The sequence below is a fragment of the Dufourea novaeangliae genome, unplaced genomic scaffold (genome assembly GCF_001272555.1).
Source record: "Dufourea novaeangliae isolate 0120121106 unplaced genomic scaffold, ASM127255v1 scaffold101, whole genome shotgun sequence".
Classification (NCBI taxonomy): Eukaryota; Metazoa; Arthropoda; class Insecta; order Hymenoptera; family Halictidae; genus Dufourea; species Dufourea novaeangliae.
In genome coordinates this window covers 1,149,084-1,172,952 of record NW_015373989.1, presented here as the reverse complement: position 1 = coordinate 1,172,952, position 23,869 = coordinate 1,149,084, and the positions used below count along the sequence as shown (strand labels likewise).

Below are 23,869 nucleotides of genomic sequence, written 5' to 3'. Positions count from 1 at the left end.
ACAGAGTATTCCGTGGATTCGAGTGCCTAGTGTAATAATCCGGGGTGGCTTGTGTACACTAATCCGAGGAGGATATTGAATTCGTTAGGATTCTTTTAATCGACAACTGTCTAAATCTGTTGTTAGGAAATAGAAAATAGAGATTTTGATTCTTCTTTGGGTGATGATAGAGTATTCTGTGGATTTGAGTGCCAAGTGAAGGCTATAGTGTTCAGTAATCCGGGGTGGCTTGCGTACACTAATCCGAGGAGGACATTAAGTTCGTTAAGATTCTTTTGATCGACAACTGCGTCTAAATCTGTTGGTAGAAAATAGAAAATAGAGATTTTGATTCTTCTCTCAGGGTACTAAATGCACGATATTTTTAGTCCTAAATATTAGGAATACTACTACGGATAATTTTCTACAGACTGTTCCAAATGTTAGAACTTTCGATGACGAATCCCACTGAAGAAATAGTCTAATTTCTAAGCAAGAACTCGAGTGTCAAGTATAGTGTGCAATAATCCGGGGTGCCTAGCGTACACTAATCGGGGGAGTACTGGCTATTACAAAAAAGTACTCATAGTACCAAATATATGATATTTTCAGTCATGGATGTATAGAATACTGATATGGATAATTTCGTACAAATTCTTCCAAACAGGGACTTTTACCGAAATGTAAAATGCCAGTATTTTCGGTTGTACCTTCGCCCTATAGAGCCCTATATAAGCCCTACTCTTATAGAAACCGAAAAAATACCGGTATTTATTTCGATTTTCGATAATATATCGGTTTCAGTATAGCTTTGATGCCATAATACCGGTGTTAAAATCAAACTGGTTTAAGTCCCTGGTTCCAAAACTTTTTTGCTTCCAAAATCTAACCCCGCTGAAAAAAAATTCTAATTTTCAAGCAAGAAGCTAAACACCCCGAAAGAAAAGCAATCTCTGAGAGTAATGGACACTCTGTCGGTGACTGAGATTAAGTTAGACACGTTCGCCAGACGAAAAACGACCGAACTTCGCCCAAGCATACCTAATATCCCGAACGATTTCATGAAACTACGAGCCGCCCCCGCTGGATCATCGATCACGCCGTATTTAAAGAAGACTTAAGGCGTTCGCGTTTTCTTGTCGGTCGTTTTCTACGTCATGTGTCTTCTTTATGGAGGACCGGAGTGTTCCGTTTGGTCGCGAGACAAATCAGGCATGTGGCCGGTCGGTGTTTCCGAGTAACACGCTAAATTCGAGTGAGCGTGGCGACGCCTAAGAACGCTAATTCTTGGAACGGTTTCATTCAGGAATTTTCAACGCTTCCTCCTTTGTCCCGTTAAGATTGTTTCATTCCGTAACTATTTCTCCCCCTTTTTTTTTTTGTTGTCGCTCCCCTTTGATGTAACTCCTGATGCATACTTAATTCCGTTCCCCTGTTAAAAAGCATTCGCGTGATCTGTGAGCATAACTCACTTTACATATTAATTATAGGGATAAAAGAAGTTTCTCTGCGCAGATTTGTGTTTTATTATTCGATTAATTATTACTACTGTCAGCTACTTGACTGTATTTTATCTCTTTAAACAATCGGAGAATTCTTCAAGTAAATACCGTAAATTGGGGGACTATTTGCAAGTTTTTATGACACTTTGCTGTATAATGTAATTGTCCTTTTCCTTCTTTAATACATGTTAATTAACGGCACATCATATAAATAGGATTAACAGCTAAAGTTGTACCAAGCTCGACTTACATTGGCACTTAAATTTGTCTTTTTATAATGTTCAATGCATTCTGTTTCTATTTCTATTATTTACTCGAACGATTAATGTATTTCTAAATTTATAATTAGTTTATCGATTTACGATTAGTATTTCTAATTAGTTTATCGATTTAATTAGAAACACAAAATAATTCATTATTGTGAAGCAAACTTTTATTTATTTACATCTTACCTACAATCTAATGGTCATCCAAACAGTATACCACTGTTATTTCTATTATCTCTATCACTGTATACGTTCTTTCTGAACTAATTTTGTTTATTAGAGAATTATCACACAATTCAAAAAAACAAACGAATGCATTTACGATTGAAATATCATCCAAATACTGTGTTGAAAATTAAACAAGTAATAACGAATTATACTTTCATAGAAAACTAAGAATACAGCACGAGACCGTATATACGAAAATGCAAATGTATCGCGTGTGTATAGATCGCGTGCGACAATGGGAGCCGCGGGCAGGCACGATTTTCCGCGTTGCTCTCGATCCCCGCAGTCTACCCCGAAAAACAAGAAACGCTGAGACGTGTTCTCTCACTCTCTATTCACATTCGTTCTTCGACAGATGCAATCGTAACGGTACTGTAATACACGAAACCACGGAGCACACAGAATAAATAAACTTAGACGATGTCTAGAGCCCCGGATGGCTGATTCGGTATCGCACGACGACGCTTCCTGTCGTCTATGACACGCCATTACATCTTGCATAATTATGAGATTCTACGCGACGTCGTCGTGGCCAAGTCCATGAACCCAGCTCCTTTTAATATTGGTGGCTGAAAGCGACAAGGATAATTTTCACGTTTTAATTAACAAGTCACTTTCGGTACAGGGATTCAATTTATTCTATATAACTTTTTAAATAATAAATTTAGGAGGAAATGGATTCTTTGAAAAATTGAGTGTTATTTGGCTAGTGGACTATTAACTGCTTCAAAGGAAGTTCAATCCTCAAGACTCTTTATAAACCATTTTTTATGTTAAATGATTTATCAGAAATATTAGAAGATACGAGGACGAATGTAAACAGTCATAATCTCTGGAAGCTTGATTATTTTAAATTTCAATAATGCACAAATAATATTTCTCCAGAAAAGGATCGATTATATTCCCTAGGAAACAAGTGGTTCGTTTTTATTTTCACCACAATACATAAGGATTGAAAATTTTGGGATCGTCTTATAGCTACCAGTGTATATTGCAATAAAAATTGCGAATAATCCCAGAAAATACACTATTACGATATTTAATTTTACGAACCAGTCATTTTTGCTGCTTTGGTAGTTCCCATTGATAATACAAGTCGCCTGGCGAGAGATTTCAATGCTAGAACCAGGAACTTAGAGCTCTGTGTCAACGTAAATTACGAAACACAAGAACAGTTTCGTACTCGGTACTCTATACGGTACTCTACATACGTAAATGGTTATACGAATAATGTCGAATTCTCTACCTAATATATTAAGGTGTAAAGTTCATTGTCCCCGTCCTCGGCACCGTACCCCCGCAAATGGAGTTCGAGAACGACGTGAATGAATTTCGGATGAAGTAGTCGCGAACAGGGACACTTAATATCGGCACGGCAGTTAATCTTCTCGCACGCTCGACCGCGTAATTTCTCTCGCTGTAATTCAGAATACGGTGCTCTTCGATATTTCTCATTAATAAAGGACGCTAGTCGCGATCGCTTCCCGTTGCAAGCTAGTTCGAAAAATGAATTTCTACTAGCACGTATTTCTTCTCGAGGAAATTTATGTTTTCCGCGATGATGTATCGACAATGGTCGAATTAACGCGTGAGATTAATAATTACATTTGCACCCGTGAATCCGGAACGTTTAGCCTTTAGTTTGGTACCATTAGTACCTACTTGTGCATCTCAAACCATATTAATTGGTTCAGTTAATTGTGATCGAAAAAGAATTTAATATTTCAGGGACTTATATTACTTATTGAGAGGAGTAAAACACCTCTAATTAACGTAGGTCCTAAAATCAATCCTGTCAAAGAAAAATATAGAAGTTTTATTCAAGTATGTATGCTTTATGGTTTTCCTTTTATTTCAATATGAAACTCACATTTGCAGATCATAAATCGACAGACATTTTCAAGTATTAATGTACTCCTGAACCAATTTTTCTGTTTACGGTTTATATATTGCCAAGAGACGCATCATACCATATCATCCAACGTTTATAAATATTAATTTTACATCGAAAGGATCGATTTTACAACCTACGTTGATTAAACATTTTTTCCTGAACTCAATGAGTAGATACATTAGTATAAGTCTCACAGTCCTAGTATTTGTCCCCTTAAAATTCTGTGAGTTTAACCCCTTGACATACGATTTCTTTCACGACTTCACTCTCAAGAATTACTTTATCGTTAATATTTTCCCAGATAAAAAAGGAATTCTATTTTTTAGACAAGTGTCACATTTATTCCAAATCTGAAATTTTAATACCAGCGATACAGTATTCTACGTCGACTCGAAGAAAACGAATAATATCTGAGAAGATGTAAGGCAAATGGTTAAACTAATATTTTGCAAAAAGAAATTACGGTCAGGATCTAGCAGGAATCACTGTCGGACAATACACACCAGCGTACTCCAGCATCCTCGAGTATCTAACATCAATCCCATGATGCTCGTTCAAACCTATCAAACAACTCCAATGCCATCGACGACATAAAAAAAAAGGATATTTCCAGCAACCCTCGGGGGACGCCAGTCACCCACATGCCGCCCCTCGTCGTTGGACATTCAAGGGACAAAGAAGAGACCATAAAAAGGGTCCCTCCTGAAGCTTCGGGAAAACTCGTGGCGGGACAGAGTTTCCCTGAATCGGAAGACGGCCAGCATCCCGTATTTTCGGGGCAGGGAATGTTTTTAATTAAACAGCCCTACGGGGGTGTCTCGAATATTCGAACGATATAACTTGCGTGGACACTGAGCGGTCATGGTTGATTTTCTTGGCCCATAACAATGGTAAAACCCATGGAAAACAGAAAATACACTGATGTTCCAAAATGTTGCAGGTCCACTACAAAATGCATAGCACGTGCATAAAGTTTTATTAATCATCATTCGACAGTCATTGTTTTGTTCCCATATTTATCATCGTGTATCACTAGACTGCAGATGTTTATGCAAATATACAATTTTATGGATTAATTTCTTGAAACTAGACGCAAAAGAATATTTATTTACCCTATTAAGGGTACTAGAAGATTCGAAATAACAAAAATCGATTTTCTCGAAGCTGCGTTTTGGGGTATGTGCCATTTTCCTATCAATAACCCCAATAATTGTCATTTGACCTACAAATGACGTTAACATCACTAACCACTCATCTTCTACTACACTTAGAATCTCCTAAGTGCTCCATAAACGACACCACGCGATTCCTTCAGCCATTTATGACAAACTTGGTCCCATCACTACCATGTCTCCAGTTCAGGTCTGTGAAGTTAGTACCCCCAAATGCAAAATATTATGAAAAACAAACTTATTAATAAAAAAAAACACAAAAAAAATAAGATTTAATCGCCCAGAGTATTTCTTATTGCATTTTCTTTAAACTAAGCATCGGAATCGTTTGTCCATGATATGTCAACGTTTGTCCACCAAAAATTTTCGTTTTGTCGCCGTCAATATTAAACCATATTTTTTTGTGTTTGTTAATAATAATTCGATTATGCTGGGTGGACAAACGAAAATCTTGGGTGGACAAACGACAAATCGCGGACAATCATATCCAACTCGAGAATTAAGAAAAAATGTTCATGGGGGTGCTGGTGATAAATTTCATTATTTGTTTATAACGTTTTTCGAAGGGTGGACAAACGAAAATTTTGGTTGGACAAACACGGACAAATCGCGGACAATCATATCCGACTCGAGGATTAAGAAAAAATGTTCATGGGGGTGCTGGTGATAAATCTCCTTATTTGTTTATAACGTTTTTCGAAGGGTGGACAAACGAAAATTTTGGTTGGACAAACACGGACAAATCGCGGACAATCATATCCAACTCGAGAATTAAGAAAAAATGTTCATGGGGGTGCTGGTGACAAATTTCCTTATTTGTTTATAACGTTTTTCGAAGGGAGGACAAACGAAAATTTTGATTGGTCAAATGTGGACAAATCGTGGACAAACGAATACTGTTGGTTCTTCATAAAATTTTGCATTTGGGGGTGCTAACTTCACACACCTCTTCAGTTCGCTCACAGGACAACCGGCCATCAGGATGATACAATTCCCTGTCTCTCTGTGTCGACAGCGCACGCACGAAAACGCACACACAGCCACGGTTAGACGGTCGATATCCCACGGTGGTCCCGTATGTACCACGGTATCTGATGGTGCTTTTATGTGACACGCGAACAATGGCGACGTTTTCGTGCACATAAAATTTTCGTCCTGACGCACTCTAGCCGAGCGCCACTTTACAGAGAAAGACGACGAATCGTGGGGGCCACAATACACTTGGGATTAACGCGAAGGATGGGAAAGAGCATTTAACGGGACCTGGAGAGAGAGAGGGGGCGGAGGGGGGATCATCGAACAATGCACGTATTAAACGACCCGCTTATCGGTTCGACGACTGAAACTTCTACGCTACCAAAGTAATCCAGCTGGGTTATGGTGTCACCGGTTGGTGGCGAGCATGGGGTTTTGTTATTGATGCGTCCACGGTTTTGTGCGACGACGGTGAGTTATGGGGAATGGAGGTAGGAGGACCCTCTTTTGATAGGTTGATGGAGTGCCTTCGAGATGAAACCTATAAAGGAGTTAAATGGCCTCTAATGAGGATGGTAGCTATTATAGCGAGCTGCAAGAGCTGCTTACTACTGTTGAACTCTGGGAGTATGGACGTTGTAAGTCAGTGGATGAGTCAAATGTGACCCGTAACAGGGTATCACTGTCATGTATATGTGTAAGATGATGTTCGATGAGCAGACGGTTTGGTGGCTGTGTTCTATCGACTGGTCGTTGGAGAACCAGTCGTACAAAAGGGCTAAAAGGCCCCATAGGCGATGTAATTTATTGGACAAGTTATACAGGGTGCTGCACTGACAGGTGGAAAGACAGACCGACAGAGTTTTAGCATGCCACACAGCCGTACAACTGCGCCAGAAACGTTGCAATTGTCTTTCAAACGGTCCATGTACAGTAAATTTTCAATGAGTGTTCGAAGGCTATTCGGCATTACACATTAAATATTTCATAAATTAATTGCTATATACGACTGTAACAAGTATCATTGGCTTCAGAATTCCAAAGTCCTTCAGAGAGATTCTTTAAAGAGCCTTTAAACACTCGTCGAGGATTTACTGTATGTTGTACAATCAGTTCTACGAAAAATCGTATCGAAGCCATGTTTGAACCGTAATTACGGGACACCCTATAGGTCGACAGTGACTCACCATAGTAACGTTAGGATTAAAATTGAAATAACATGGCTATTCAATTTTACTTACGCTGGCCGATAGCGGGTCAGATTGAAACCCTTCACAATCAATGACGGAATGGGGACTTTCAATCATGTTAGCAGACGTTATTCAGTATGACAGTTACATAGAAGGCTTTAGTAACCTACAACACACATATACATGATGTTTCTATCACAGAATACCGAACCCTGTCTGCAATATCGATATAACTAAAAAAAAAGGAATTTCTAGTTTCATATGCAGAAAGATTGTAAATATAGCTTCTGCATGGTGTAAAATTGTAGAGGGCAGTTGATAGGTATTTGTTCTGTTTTAGGACAGGTGGATATTCATAGAGTAAATGAGATAGAGTAGAGTGGTAAGTGGTGGGTACGTCAAAAATGTATAATTTTATAAGAGAGCTTTTCAAAGTCTTAGCACAATATTAAGGCCAGGTTTACATTGGTAGAGTAACTGGTAATGTAGCTAGCGCCAGTGCAAAAGGACCAGAAAGATAGCTTTTTCGCTATCCTTTTCTTCCCTGAGTACTAGCGCTAGCTACTCTCCCACTTACTCTACCAATGTAAACCTAGCTTTAATGTTGTGCTAAAACTTTAAGAAGCTCTCCTGTAAACTTGTACATTTTTTATTTATGACAATATTGCAGTCGGAGTCTAACATAGCACTATGTAACAAAGGATTAACCAGTACACCTAAAATGACTAAAACTCCGGTAATTTCCGATCATTCTACGAACGATTCCTTGTCCTACGCTACCTATTCTACCAATGTAAACCTAGCCTTAATGTTATGCTAAAACTTTGAAAAGCTTTCCCGTAAAACTACACCCTTTTGACTTATGGCAATATTACAATCGGGGTGCAAAATAGCACTAAGTACTAAAGGATTGATGGGTACATCCAAAATATCTAAAAATCCCTCTTAATTTCTGACCATTCCATAAACGATTCCTCGCCCTGAGTACCAACGCTACCTATTCTACCAATGTAAACCTAGCCTTAATATTGTGCTAAACCATTCAAAGCTCTCCTTTCGACTTATGGCAATATTACAATCGGGGTGAAAAATAGCACTAAGTACTAAAGGATTGACAGGTACATCCAAAATATCTAAAAATCAACCCCTTAATTTCTCATCATTATAAAAAACACTCGTTCAACCCAAATCGCAACGTTCATGTCATTCTCCATCAATTTGTTTAATTCCCTCCCGTTCGTCCATGTGATTGGAGTACATACTATCAGAGTTAAAAGTTCCCACCCATTAAAAACCTATCAGTCTAGTTCGTCGTTCGATTTTTATTTGTCAGACAGAAGCCCCAGGGGCCCCATAACTAGATTTCCGTTAGCGACCGACATTTCTAATGGACACACACGACTACATTATTTGCCTGGGCCGCGATTCATCATCGGTGTGTAATCGTGTTTCGTGCACGTCGGGGGGAATTCATTTGTGTATCGGACATAGTGGAAATTCACTGTGCAGACACACATACATCCTTATTGTACACCCCTTGCGACGTAATAATGCCCGACCTGGACATCATCCCCTTCCTCGAATCGCTGCGGGGGTGCGGCGAGGGCGGAAAGGCGTAGTCCTGAAATCACGAGGCAGCAGCCTTGCCATTCGTTCAAGAAGACGATATTTCGAGGGTTCGAATAAGCCCCCGACAAATCTGCCATGGAGTCGCTGCGTCGTCGACGAAAACACCGCCTTTGGGTTTCGTCTCGCGCGATAAAACCGTCCTAGGATTATCCGGCGATATTTTGTCCTCCATTTGGGAAACCGTTGATAAATGATCGGCCAGCTTAACTATAGGGTGCTGGAATGGCTCTGTTTCAATGCTGCCTTGCAAACCAGGGGGTTGGTATTTTCGCATGGGGTGGCTGCGAGTGGAGATATGTAGGCTTTTCTTTTTGGATGGACTGCTGCGATATTTCGGATATGATGTGTATTCGTGAAGATTTTTAGAGGAAAATTTTGGGTTTGGTCAAGCAGGAAATGGACGATCGACGAATGTATCTGTAAATGTTTACTAGGTTAGTTTGTATATTGAGAGTTTTTAACGCTGTTGCCACTGTGCAGATCAGTTTAACCCCAAATTCCGACTGTAATTGTATTCTTTGTCAGGGAAACTTGTATATCGATTTGATATCAGTAGCTTACATACACTCACAAACATTAGGACACTTATCGAGCACCTGTACAGTAAATGAGCCATTCATTTGGCAAAGTGATTATCTCCACAATGATCAAAGAAATTTATTTTGAATATAAAAGAATTGAATACCAGGCACTGAAATTGGAAAAAAAATTTTAAACTGGAGTTAGTCACGTTGGCCTGTGAATGACTCAAATGTTACAAGGCGATCACAAAATTGCTGGAAGTTTAAAATAAATATTGCTAAGAGGGATATTAATATAAGTTATAAAAGCAGCCCAAAATATTATAGATTTAGATAAATATTAATTACAAGCGGCACTGCATACAGCGATCGAGGGACATATATTTCCTTAATTCGATTTTAGCTTAGACCAAGTTCAAGGAACAGTAGACAAAATAATTAAAAAGTCGCATAAACTAGTTTATCACGCCAAACACTGGAAGAAAAGGCGACCCTACGTAATTAATCTTAAGATTCATAAAAGAAATGATTCGTACAATAAACGTATATGAAGTTAGTGCAAGAGGCTCGATCATTTTCCTTGCAATTTCAAAATTTAAACAGTGGAATCTGTGTGTAGTCCACTCGGTTCTACCAAATCAGAAAAACTGAACACGCTTCTTGCAATTTCCTTTGAATTTCATAATTGAAACAGTGAAGTGTGTGTGTGTGTGTGTACCTCACTCGGCTCTATCGAATCAGAAAAACTGAACACGCATAACCGTTCCTTTTCCCCTCAGGGTGAGTCATTGTACGAGCAAGCAAAGGGAAGCTCACGGATTTCCATGCACTATCGATCGGCGTCTAGAACGTGAACGGGCAGAGATATTATGCGAAGACATATGATCCAGGGACGGGGTGGTCCGTTTCGTTAACCAAGACGAGCCATTTTCGTCGACGACGAAGGGACGACGGCAGCCCATCGTCGGAGGCGTTGCAAATTACGTTTCGGTCCCCTAGAATCGAATGTTTCACCGAGTCAAGGGGGAGACACACGCTGGCCTGCAACCCCTAATTTTCGACCGGATTCGAAGGCAACGGAAACGAGCCCCAGTGACGTTCCCAGTGGGTTCTTTTACGGTTCGTGCTAGGAGGATTAAAAAATATTAAGTTTCCTCCGTTGGAAACTCAATTCGCTTGATTAAACGTAGAAGTGGTCCTGGGAGGGGAATTGTCCTTTTTGAAGATGAGCTTTTGATATTGTTTCTTGGATTAGGGGGACCTAGGAATAATCACACTATTACTTTGATAAATTTAGTGGTCTTTGTGGAACCTTTCTATTGTTTCTATTATTAATATTCTACTTTATTCTTTTGATAAGTTTGAGGCAATTTTGTATGAAATTATCTTAACCACCTAGTGGAGAATTTTCGTAGCTCTAGGTGTTTGAGTACCTTCGATTGACAGTGAGTAGCGATAACGAAAAATAACATTCAATTGGTTATTAAAAATGTTAGAAAGTTAATCGTTGGATTATTCATCTCTGAGACAAATGGCCTGGGGTTAAGACTTACGATTATCATTAGAAATTTCTGTCACATTTACTACAGTAAGATATTCATTTTTCAAGCTAATCACTAGATCGTGGAAGATGCATTTATAGCTTATCTTGTGCAAGAAATAATCAAATAACTTCAATACGCTCAGTTTACCAGAAACTCGTTTTATCAAATTGGTCTTCTATGCACACCCACGAGCAAACTCGGCTTCCACTAGGAGAAAAAGTGACGTAGGATAAGGGCCTCCTACCACTTGATAAATTTATTTCAAGTACTGAAATAAATATTAAAATGCATGGTAATTTGGCATAAATTTCAGAAACTTCTGAATTCAAATGATAGAAAGTCTTTTCCCTACGCCACTTTTTCCCCTAGCGGAAGCAGAGTTTTTTTAATCTATAGGTTACTAAAAAATGATCGATAATTTTAATGAATCTAAATTTACCCTGGAAACTATCTGCTGAATGCTCGCCTACGAGTTCACCAAATCCCCGTTAAAGTACACGATACACTGTTCCATTGTATCCGGACGATTCGTTTAACAATTTACGAGCTAATAATCGACCAGGTCCACGTTCTTCCGACCCCGAACAAAACGGAGCGGCGAGGATCCGCTCGGGCGACCGTAGCGGTCATTATGGAACGAGGCGTGAAGTAATTTCTGTTCTTCCTGCTGCGTGAAACGAGAAACGATAAATCTAACGATCCCGCGTGAAGTACCATGAAAATCGAGGAAGGATCGATGATCGTACCAAGGGAGAGATCGAGCCGTGCCCCTTGAAAGATTTCAAAAAGATTAATCGTTATTTGTCATAAATCTGACAATTAATCGGCGTCACTGCCTTTTATCTAGAGGTAAGTGTGTAGAAGAGATCCAGCATGACAGGATTGTGTTCGTACCATTGACTAAATCTTTGTTCGAATAAATTTCTATTCGAATGAAAAATTATTCATCACTCATGGATTTTTTTACAAAATTACATTATCGAAAGTAATTCGCAAAGACAGGGGCAAATGCAGTAATTTTGTTCGTTCTTCTCCTAACTCTCCGTGAGCAAACTGGATCGTTTATGTTCGAGCCTAATTTTTGTCCAATTTTAAACTTTCAACAAATTTGAAATAATTCTGGAATAATTATCGAAGTCTCTACTAGATTAAACAATCATTCGTTAAGTCAAATGTTTAAAACTCTTCTTTAATGAAAATAAAAATTCGGAGGAAAGTCTACGAAAAATGGGAATTCACTTGACCCACATAGCCTACGGTGGGTTAAATATCTTATTGAGTACAAAATAAAACAAAGTTCGTTGCATCTGATAAAAGCTTTCTCTTTCTTATACTTCACAAAGTCCAATAGGCTACAAACGCAATAAGCTTCCCATCAGAGATGGGCAAACTAATTATCTAGATAAAAAGTTTCGAATAACGAATAAAAGATAAAAAAAGTATTTCGTCATTTTTAATTCTTTAAACGTAGAAATTTAAATTTCTATAATAAAATAATACTTCGTTATAAATGAATTTGCCGAACAATTATTTAAACTCATTACCTGTTTAAAGCTTAGAACGTCACCCTTAGATACTGCTTCTTTTCACTGTGTCTTATTCGAATAAAATTCTGCCCAACTCTGCTTCCCATTCTACCCCATAAATAACTACACGAATAAACATTTCCTCGAACCTCTGTTGGAATACAATGCTTGTCCGGAAAGTGATCTTTGGTCTAATTGGAGGTACACGCCACGTCACCCACGGATTCACTTTAGGGCCACGTTCGTATGGAGGGCTTCAAGGGGACCACCGAATTTCGTCCCCGTTTGTCAACCGATGGAAATTAACTCGGCCGTTGTGGAGTGTTCGGTTGGACCCTTTTCTCGAGGCCTCTTTAAATAACAGCCAGGTAGGCTCCCTAGTCTGTTTACAATGGGGATTATGTGTAACAGAACATTAGCGGATGGTCCGCGGAAATAACGTCACCGGTGGATGAATAATGTCCCCCGAGGCATTAGACGAGGTTGGACGTTTCGGCTGGTCATTAACTATGCAGCCCGTAGTAAAAATACACGGGTTCGAATCGCGGGCTTCCTGTCGCGGATAATTAATTACCGTGGCCCCGGAGTGACTAAGGGCCGCTGCTTCGCGGAAAGTCGCGCGCTTCCTTGCTCCAGATGCTCTCTACTAACCGGAAGACATGCTTTATTGCGCACACTGTTCTCTATTTTAAGTTCGCAACCCAGTGGACATTATATTTGTCACTTGGATTGCCATAAACTTTGTACATTCTGGTCTAATAAGATGAAGCTTGAACGAACGTTTTTTTTACTGTACTCGCTGGCTTGATCGTATAAATCCTCTTTCCAGTGTTATATATTTGAATGGATAAGAAGATCAGTGTAGGATGAAGTGGGATGGATGAGACATTTTTGTTTAGGACAAATGGCAAAAAAAATGCTACAGAACCATTCTGGTTCTAATTGGTAACATTAGAAATGTCAGTTATCTCACTATAATTATACGTAATAATAATAAGTTAATATTTTTAATTAACCCTCGTACAGCGAATGCAGGGGAATTTTGAACCATTTGAAGAACTGTAGACAAAATTTGATGCACAATTTCCTCTTTAAACCTGCCCACAAGATAAATTTTACTACGGGTCAAAATGACCCTACATTCGTCTGTCGTGTCCCTCCCAGATCATTCGCCTTCCGAGGGTTTCGTTTTTTTATTTCAGTACACTACAAATGCCAGAAACATGTCAGCCATCATACATGTTTTTATAACATTACATTCTTCAGTGACACGTACCTGCTACAATTTTGTGTATTTCGACTTGAAAAAAATATATAATGTAGTTAAGATATTAGTAAATATATGTGTATATCTAATAGTACAAAGCAGTGTTGTGATCTGCAAAAAAAAATTCCCAAAAGAGCCCTAAAAAAATGATATTTAAAACGCAAATACCCCCTTAATATACTTTACTCATTGAAAAGAGGACATTGCTAAGATTCAGTACTCTATGTATCAGGCCTTCTCTAATAGCAGGCGTTTGATATCAATGATTGTTTACCCCAAATCCATTCATAACTTCTTCAACCCCAAACGAATATTACAAAAGTGCAAAAATAAGGAGACTCAGGTTGTTACCTAACCTATCATTATGTTTAACGTACAGTTTCATGAACCAGAGCTCGGAGCAAACGAGGGGTATCAGCAATTGATTGAAAAGTGTTTTCCACCGTCGACGAGCTTCAACCAGGCGAATCACCTCCGAAACTCCCCGAGCTTACGAGTAAGTTACACGAGGCCACGGCAATTTCTCGGTCAGCGCTTCAGCTATGACGCATTTGCATTTCCATCGAAGTTGCACCCAGGCCAGCACTGGTGTCCCCCCGTCTATACACCGTGGGTTCTATCTTTGCGTCTGTCCCGGGGCTGGAAACGATCCCAGCGGTGCGACACCGAGCGCTCGTTCCATCTAATTCCGCAAATGTCCTCCAGATACTTTGGACGCGTAAATAAGACCCGTTTCTATTCGTGGAGCCGTTTTATTGCGATGGACACGCTCGTTGATAACGCCACTGCATCTGCTTTTTACGACGGTGTTTAGGGACCAATGAAAGTTCAGAAGTCTCTGAGAGAGAGTCATTATCGGACTGAACAGTCTTGGGTAAAACATTTTGTATGAAAATGCAACGAGTGAGTAAGAATCTTGCACTGGTATTCTTAGGGAGAAATGCTTCAGACCCTCGTAAATTTGTTTGATGCCCAAAGGCTCGGCAACAAAAATGGAGAGGCGGCAAAGTATGCGCTTCACAGGTTCCATATTCTCCCCTCCCTAGTGGTGGGGTAACGCCTGGACAATAATCGTGTATTCCTGTTACCAGCCGGAGGGGGTTTTTTAGCGGCTGAAACTCCGCATTGGACGTCTCCGCCCCCAGCAGAGGCGGTGCACCATCATCAAGGTTTCCCCCCGTTAAAAGAAAAAAAAAAAAGGACAATAATCGTGTAGATCAAGTCAGACAATAATCGAGAGGAGTCTGTAGTAAACAATTCTGAGTTGTGGATTTTGTGAATATACTCGTATTCCAAAGTTTTGCACCTCTATAAAAATTATAGCAAATGCATCAGGTTTTGTTAACCATCACTTGACAGCACTTACTCTCTTTCTATATTTATGACCAGTTATCACTAGTGCCTTATCCTTTTCATGAGTTACCTACATATGTACGTTATTCTGAACTTTATGAATTCTGGAGATACTGATAAACTCAGCGTGGCGTGTGATACCTTGAAACACCAGTGTACATGGCGTACACGAGTGTGTTGGACAGAATATAGAAAGGTTGATAAACCTTGTATCACTTGTTTAACCATACGAAATATAAATCCCCGTTTCATTCCCGATTCTACAGAGTAATTCACATAAATATCTACAGTTTATATAATGATAAAATCACTCCATTAAAAAAAAAGCCACTATGATTGCATTTTCGAGTGCAACATGATGGTCGAGGTCTTCGACCCCGATTAAGTTTAACTTATGTATACCTCAAATATAAAGAAATTTGAGATATTGAAGTCGTTCATTTGCCAAAGCGATTAACCTTCATCCGTTCTTTGAGACAATTCGACACATTCTCCTAAAAAATATTATTCTGTCGTATGTACATAAATTTAGTCAAGACCCCTGACTTATTTAAAAGAATTTGCAAATTGAACTATTCATCTCTTTATTAATTTTCGTACCACTGGATCAATTTGACATCGAGAACCAAATTAAATTGAGAAAATAATGGAGGGATAAGGATTAACTCCAAAAAAATTACCAAGCAAATTTCTTCTAAATACAGAAAATTCAGCAGCAAATGTTTTGGCGGGAACGTTTGAAAACATTCAGAAAGTAGAGAGTCATATTGTGCCTGTGAACGGCTCATTTAATAGGAACCTCTGTGTACATCCCAAGATGTATATCAGGCAACGAATTTTTCCGTGCAATCTGTGGATTACCCAGTATTTTCCCAAGACGGTGCATTTCGGAGGTGATTCACCTCGCGGCAATCGGGAGCGTCAGAGAAGCTTGAGTAGAGGTGGGAGAGAGGGCTCTTCCGCCGGGTTTCTTCGGGACTCGCTTTGTTCCCGGCGTTGGTTGTCGAATAAACCCACACGGTCGCCGCCTGTGGGTTTATCGGTCGGCCGAAACCACCTCGGTCCTTGACCGTACTTTTACGACGTGACGAGCTTTAACCCGTTCCTCCTCCCGCCACAACGCTGATCCTCGTAATTGGACGCTGGGATTATAATCTCGAGCGTAACACGGAGACATGTAAAAATTCCACGATTTAAAGTTTGTTAACGCGTTCCCTTTCCCCTGGGGCGACGTAATTAAACCGGCGCGGGAAGACGAATCGTAATCACAACCGAGGCTTGTTCATTAATTTTCGCCGATAATCTGAAACACCGCGACGGGGAATCTCGCCGCGAACGTTTTCTCGTCTTATTTGACGGTCCCGTTTAATGAGATCGTGAATTCCTACTTGTCTCCCTTTTTTTCGGCGGAGAATCTAATTAATACCGGGCGCAAAGTGGAACTTATGGGGGAGTAATTGAAATGAATATTAGATTCTTAAAAGTTTGCTCTCTGCCTGCGTGGACGCTTCGTCGAACTCACTGTGTCTACCTAACCAAGACCTTTAGATAGACGTCAAGATATCGTGAAGCCAGCTGACAGTGATTAGGTATTATGCTACGTGTCCACTGATGGATTTAGTTGTCGAGGGTTGGGCGGTTAGATCTGGATTTAAATTAGAACGCTTTAGGTCCTGAAGTTTAGGGAATACAGGTCTGAAAAATAGTAGTTACTAGTGAAAAGAGTTTTCTGTCATGTGGACACGTAGCCTAACTTACGCAGAATCGTGTCCATCGCTGTCTATAATCACGCAGTTAGTCTCAATCGTTACAACTATAGCGAGGGAACATACATATATTTATTCATTTTTGCTTGTGGTCTGACTTACAATCCATTTTACATTAAAATTACATCATCTACCTTTGGTATAAAACATTTGTACTCTACTTATCACCCCCTGACATACGCATCCCCTCTTTCTACCCTCACTTTCCTTAACTATTCTATTACTTTATCGTTATCTGTTCCTTCTAGTATATCTTCTAATCTCATGCTATCATCCTCCATTGCTCTACACTTTTCCACCCAATGCCTTAAATTCCCCAACCGTTCCTCACATAGTACGCGTTTATTTTGTTCTTTCTCCATCCATTACTTATTCGCCTTACTACCACACCATTAAAAACAGTATCGTTTTAAAATTCCATAATTCAAATACTCTAGTTTTCGCCTGAATTCTGGTTCCCACGCTATTTAACATTCAGTTAATTAAATTCTGTAATACCTGCGTCATGATCGGTACAAAAGCAACAGCTTCACGAAGTTCGCGCCAAATTTTCAATGGTGAAGTTCTTGCGAAGTTCGGAACAGCGAAGTACGCAAGTAAGTACGGCTTAACACCGTAAAAGTAACTCAATTATATCCTCACAGCTGATGATTAAACCCCCGTAGTGAATTTAATACCGTGGATATCGAGACGCGGTCTATAAATAGGAGGAAGCGTAGGACCCCCTTATCGATTATCAAACAGTAGGGCTTCCCTCGAATCGGAGAACACCTCTAGCCTATCAGTCGTGGGAGTTATGGTAGCGAGGAAAGGCCAATAGAAACGCGAGAACCCCTGCAGCCATTCGATACACTATTGTGTAAAATCAATAGAACTGTGTCTGAACCATAAAGCAATATTACCTACTTGCTTCCACGGATTATCTGACATATTTGTCTGATTTCAGTACAGAAGTAAAATTCGACCATATAGAATCACTTTATCAAAACCTAGATATCATTCAAGACACCAAAATTCTTGTTCATAAACACCCTACAAAATCAAATTCAACTCTTCCAGATGATAATCTGTAGATCTGGATAATTGTGGTAGTTGGATGGTGATGGTGATCACTTGGTAAAGTGAAAGCCATGATATTCATACAGTAACTAGAAATGGCCAAAAGGAACACGATGACGATCGCAGCAAATATTCGAGATCGCTTTCAAAATTCCTTCTAAGAATCTTCACATCAATCGAACGAATAATTCTCGCCTAGCCAGTGTCACTTCTGACCCGTCTTTGTCATCTGTCAATGTAGAGACGATCCACAGACTATAAAACGTCTGAAAGTAACATAATTTATACACTAAGTGTGACAGTGTATTTATAACAAAAAATCTATAATAATGTTGTAGAAATATCTATAACAAATCATCTTAAGGAAAAATCACATAAAAATCGAATAATAAAAATATCTACAACAACAGTCAATAATAATAAAAATATCTATAAGAACATTCTATAATAATAAAAATATCTACAACAGAAACTTCAGTATGGGTCATCACAGAACATCTTGGCTTTAAAGTACATTGTCGAACGGTCGACTGTTTATCAGGGAACAACATCAGAAGAAAGTGTTCTTAGCTGTTCCACAACAGCCAAAAATGTCTAACATTGAAACCGCAACCGAGGAACGTCAAAAGCTTCCTGCCGAAAACGATCAAAGGTTCCGTTTCCAGTCGGTTCCTTCACCAGGTGACGTTACAAATCGTCGACAGGAGTAGGTACACGCAACACCGACGAGAAGGGTTAAGTGGCGCTTTTAAAGCTCCAGGTCCAAGGCTCCTCAGCCGCGCCTAACGACTTCTATTCTTCGAGAAACGATGGGATACACACGGTGTGACCCGGCATGCTCTCGTGACTCACGGATGTTATGTGACTTAGTCACGGCTCCTATCTTTCTTGGCGGAGTGAGATGACGTCTTCGCGTAGCAGGTAGTATACGGGGTGTAACAAAAATGTTGGAGGACCCGGAAATGGGAGACTCGTCAGGTGATTTGAAACAAGTTTTTCCTTAGCAAAAATGTTCTCCGAGGCTTTGTTAACGAGATATTAACGAAAAGCCCCGGCCAATCAGAGCGCGAGTTCCCGTGGTAACGTTGACTACCAATCGCAGCGCGTAGCCAGTTACCGCGGGAACTCAGCTGGGAGACTCGCGCTCTGATTGGTCGGGGTTTTCCGTTAATTGCAAATTTTAGGGGAGTTTTATAGTTATGCCGCTCAGTGTATACGGGGTGTAACAAAAATGTTGGAGGACCCGGAAATGGGAGACTCGTCAGGTGATTTGAAACAAGTTTTTCCTTAGCAAAAATGTTCTCCAGGGCTTTGTTAACGAGATATTAACGAAAAACCCCGACCAATCAGAGCGCGTGACTACTACGCGCTGCGATTGGTAGCCAGCGTTACCGCGGGAACTCGGCTATGAGACTCGCGCTCTGATTGGTCGGGGTTTTTCGTTAATATCTCGTTAACAAAGCCTCGGAGAACATTTTTGCTAAGGAAAAACTTGTTTCAAATCACCTCACGAGTCTCCCACTTCCGAGTTCTCCAACATTCTTGTCACACCCTGTATACCTATACCCGCACTCGATGGAACCGACGAAGTTGAACGAGGTTGAACGAGGTCGATGTTCCGCCGTTGGAACACAAATCGCGACACGGTCATCGATCTATCGCGATCGAGACCGCGCTGGCGGATCGAAGCGACGCTTCCCCACCAGTCGAGGCGTTATCTCCTTTGACGGATCTTCACAGGCGGCCTCTAAGGCGGTTTGATGGTCGACGATAGGGAAATAGAGCAATCCACGGATGTTTGATAGCTGATTCCGGTTCAGACGGTTCGAATAACCGAGGATGACAGTCGGAATAATTCGGTGAAACTGATCTTGGAACGTTTTTTTAGACTCCCCTCGAGTAGGTACCCCTAATAATATACTATATTATATGTGAATAGGTATACATGTGTATGGAAAGCGTTAGTAACCGTTAATCAATGTAGGCGACGAAGTTACTTTATTCTAAAAAATGGCGTACCTTCAAAATGCAGCAACCCTATATACCCCATCCCGTATCCATATATACAGATCACTGAATCCTTCCCAGACCGCGCGACGACCCATCGACCCAGAACGTCGGGAACGCGGAACGTTCGAAGAGCCAAGGAAGTTACCCGCCAACCACTCGAGACAGAGGTCGTCCCGTCCGCCATTGGTACACTCGCTGTTGCCAGGGGCCGCAGGTGAGAGAGACACGTAGACAGTTAATTCGGATCACGAACGACCGATTTCTGGACGCGTTCGTGGCTTGAACAAGCTCCTCAACGGTACGACTGGTCCCCGCTTAGCAACCGCGACTCCCACACGCGAGGAAGACGGTCTTCTATTAATCTCCGAAAGGGAGGGAAAAAGCTTGAAAGCGGAACCGTCGGGTAAGCTCTTGACCCCGTTTCACGGGATAAAATGGCCTGGTGGTTTTTCTCCGTTTACGGAACGAATGAGAAGTATCGCTGTCGTGACGGTTCAGGAATAACGGGTTGCCCGGTTTCTATCCGAGGGGGATCGATCCGTTTCCACCCACGAGAGGATGATCCAAACCCCCCATCTCCCTGAAGGAGTTGACCGAAGGTCAGGAGTAATCTCGGTCCGGGGGACTCTAATCGGCTGGCTCGCGGCCATCGTTTCAATTTTCCGCTGCTCGAGCATGCTTAATGTGTCGTTCAACATTCCCTCGATCGTGGTGGACACTGCTTTTGTTTCCCTGGTACCTATGGGTTTGATTCGCGGTTGTTGTCATGATATTTTTGGGAATTGTTTCATTGGATTGTCTGAAGAACATTGTTTTCCTGAGGGACAAATTAATTTTATGGTTCGTTTACACGTTTAAATACAGTGTATTCTCGATTAGTGTTCGAAGGCTATTCGACACTAGTTAGACTGAGTTTTTAATCAGGTTGGGCAGACTGATAGAGCTTGGAATTCTGAAGCTAATAATATTTTTTTCAGCCGCATATGGCCATTAGTTTATGAAATATTTAATGTTCAGTGCCAAGAAGCCTTCGAACACTCATTCAGGATTTATTGTAACTTGAGCAAACTGACTTGTGCATTCACGTTTTCGTATGGAAATATTAATTTTATTAATTCTCATTAATTTTCATCGATACTTTCCATTGTACGAATATATACAATACAGTTAAATAAAAAGTACAAATATATATAATACGGTTAATCAAAAACCAATGGCTACATACTCTGATGGCAGTGTAGAAAATTAAAATAACTGTGCACGGTAGACTGAACGTGTAATGCACAAGTCAGTTTGCGCAAATTATTTGAACGTGTAAATAGGCCTTTATTGAAATAGTTGGAAATACGAAGAAAGAGCAGACTATTGTCTGATGTACCGATTGTACTTGAGACTTATTTCTAGTTGTTTGCAGAAATGCTTTGTTGTTGTTTATTCAGTTCTTCGGTTTATGTGCATTCCTATTGACTGATGGAAGACGTGGATGTGTTTGTGTATGTTTAGTGTTCGGTGTTTATACGGGTGTGGCGAATATATTGGTAATTATGGAAGGGACACCGACGTACTGTATTTCCCCATCCCGATGTAGACCTGGAATTCTTGGAAATCGGCTGCTGAGAAAGCCCATAAATTAACGAAAAATCCTTGACTGTCTAACACGTGTTTTTCAGCTGTCCAAGAATCCTAGGTTATGGTCACTGCTCACAGCAAACTTTGGAACAAAAGGCCACAGGTCGGTCCTCGGTTCGCCACGCTGCCTGGTGACATTTCCCCGTCATAAATGTGTCACTTTCTGTGAGAGTTGCGTTAACCGTACTATGCAAGTTACGACATCGACATTTACGATAGATAGTTAAGCATGTACCGCAGAAAAATGAACTTTAATCGTTAATATCTCATAAAGTATTAACCATTTATATTCAAAAAGGGATATCCGTGTATTCAGCTTGACGAGTTCCACAAACATGCAAGAGCTGATTAAAAATTGAGGCTCACATTTGTGGAGTTCCCCTCGTCAGTTCAAAATTGAGTAAGTATTCGAATGGCGGTATACAGACTCCTCTCGATTATCGTCCCGAACTCGGGTCCGCACCGGGACAATAATCTTATATGTAGAAATGCTTCAGCCCCTCGTATATTCGTTTTTTGCCCAAAGCCTGAGTCTCGGCAACAAAAGCGAATTCCAAGTGAAATTCCACGCCCTCCCCCCAGTGGTGGGGATAATGCCTGGACAATAATCGTGTAGAATAAGCGTGACAATAATCGAGAAGAGTCTGTACTTCGTTGTGTCTTGATTATATTTTGAAGAGCGCAGATTGGCCAACTTTTCTATCAAATCCAGACAATATCGATCTTCCTCTCGCTGGAAGAAAGCCTCATAAAGACTTCTTCCTATCTCCGTTATCGACGTCTAGGACGGATCGTCGCCCCACTCTAATTCGCGCCATCTTCGTCGTCGCGAACCCGTCCTCCGCAGGGCCGACAGGAAATCGACCGGTCGGCCGATTACTTTTAATTTACCGTCTATTCCACCATTAAGCCACGACGATTGCCGAGATCTCTCTTCCTATCCGAGTGCACCTACCTACTTCGCTTCCCGTTTCCCTCGGCGACGGTTACGTTCGATTCGGGCGTTAAGGGCGTCCGGTGCACGGAACTCGCCGTTCCGAACGTTTCAGGAGTTATATCCTGACAAGAATTATCACCGATGGAACGGCACAACCTCCCGTAAGATATTAGTAGCCCAGGGAGACTTGCTCGCCGGCCCGTGTACACGCGGCAATGTGTCAAAGGTCCTCCTATTCCTCCCTGCGGTATTGGACTCGGCCGAGGGTCTGAGTTTATTGCACTTCTCTCGAAGAGACGGTTGATACTTGAGACGTTTCTTTTGTTTTTTAAGATGCTTTGCCCTTTTTGCATGGAAAGCGTCGTTAGAAAAAGTATTCTGTGGTTAATCTCATAGTAATTAATACTGATCAATTGCATGAGATAGAAAGTGAAGAAGATGGATAAAGGTATAGTTATTACTAGACTGTGGATGTTTATGTAAATATAGAACGTTATGGATCGATTTATCGAAATTGGACGTGAAGAAAGATTTATTTACTTCGTTAAGGGTTCCAGTAGATTCGAAATAAAAAGACCTGGATAAACTTTCTAAAACTTTATATTATACTGAATTTCAGACTATCGGATATTCTACAAATGCATAAAATCTGCAGTCTAGTTATTACTGTCTGATATTTGGCTTGAATAATACAAGCAGGGAAACATTGCACAGTGAATTACTTAAAATGCAAGCTTGATATTACATGATAAAAAATATATACTAAGTAATATACTGCGTGGCATAACTATAAAACCACCCTGTAATTTGCAATCCTTATTTATTGTAGTTAAAATAAAAACGAACCCCTTTTTTCTTGGGAATGCAATCTATTATTTTCTGGAGAAACATTATTTTTCAACACGATTTCAAACATGACATACGTACTTGATTCGCTTTTATCTTAAACGCAATACTGTCTTAAGAATTGAAAATTTTAGGATGGCAGTTTATATTACAAATATTTGAAAAATCTCCACTGACTCACAAATTCGTTCACAGATGACTGTCACATTTATTTAACGAAATTATGTGCCAAATTACGAATCTTGTTTCAGAGTGACCAAAGATGTATCATGAAAGGGTGATAAAAATAAAAATCATGATACATAAATCGAAATTGCATACAAATTCCAATGCCACATGCCGAAAATGGCATAATTCACGTAGAATTACTTAAGAATTTCTTTTTTAAAATTCATTCAAATATTCCAAATAATAAACAGAATTTACAGTAGTAAATGAACTATAGTTAATCTTTGTGCAGCGACATTAGCATATTTTATTTTAAATCTATTACTCGTACATTTACCTTCTACCAACAGATAAATAACTCGAAAGTCTAATCCTGCGACGGAGAACGCCCCAAACAGTACTCTTTCC

General features: G+C 40.2%; 1 protein-coding gene across 2 annotated transcripts in view; it reads right to left on the bottom strand.

Moving 5' to 3' along the window:
• LOC107187774 (tyrosine-protein kinase Src64B) overlaps positions 1–23,869 on the bottom strand; it is a 76,968-nt gene that overhangs the window by 5,537 nt on the left and 47,562 nt on the right. The window lies entirely within an intron of this gene.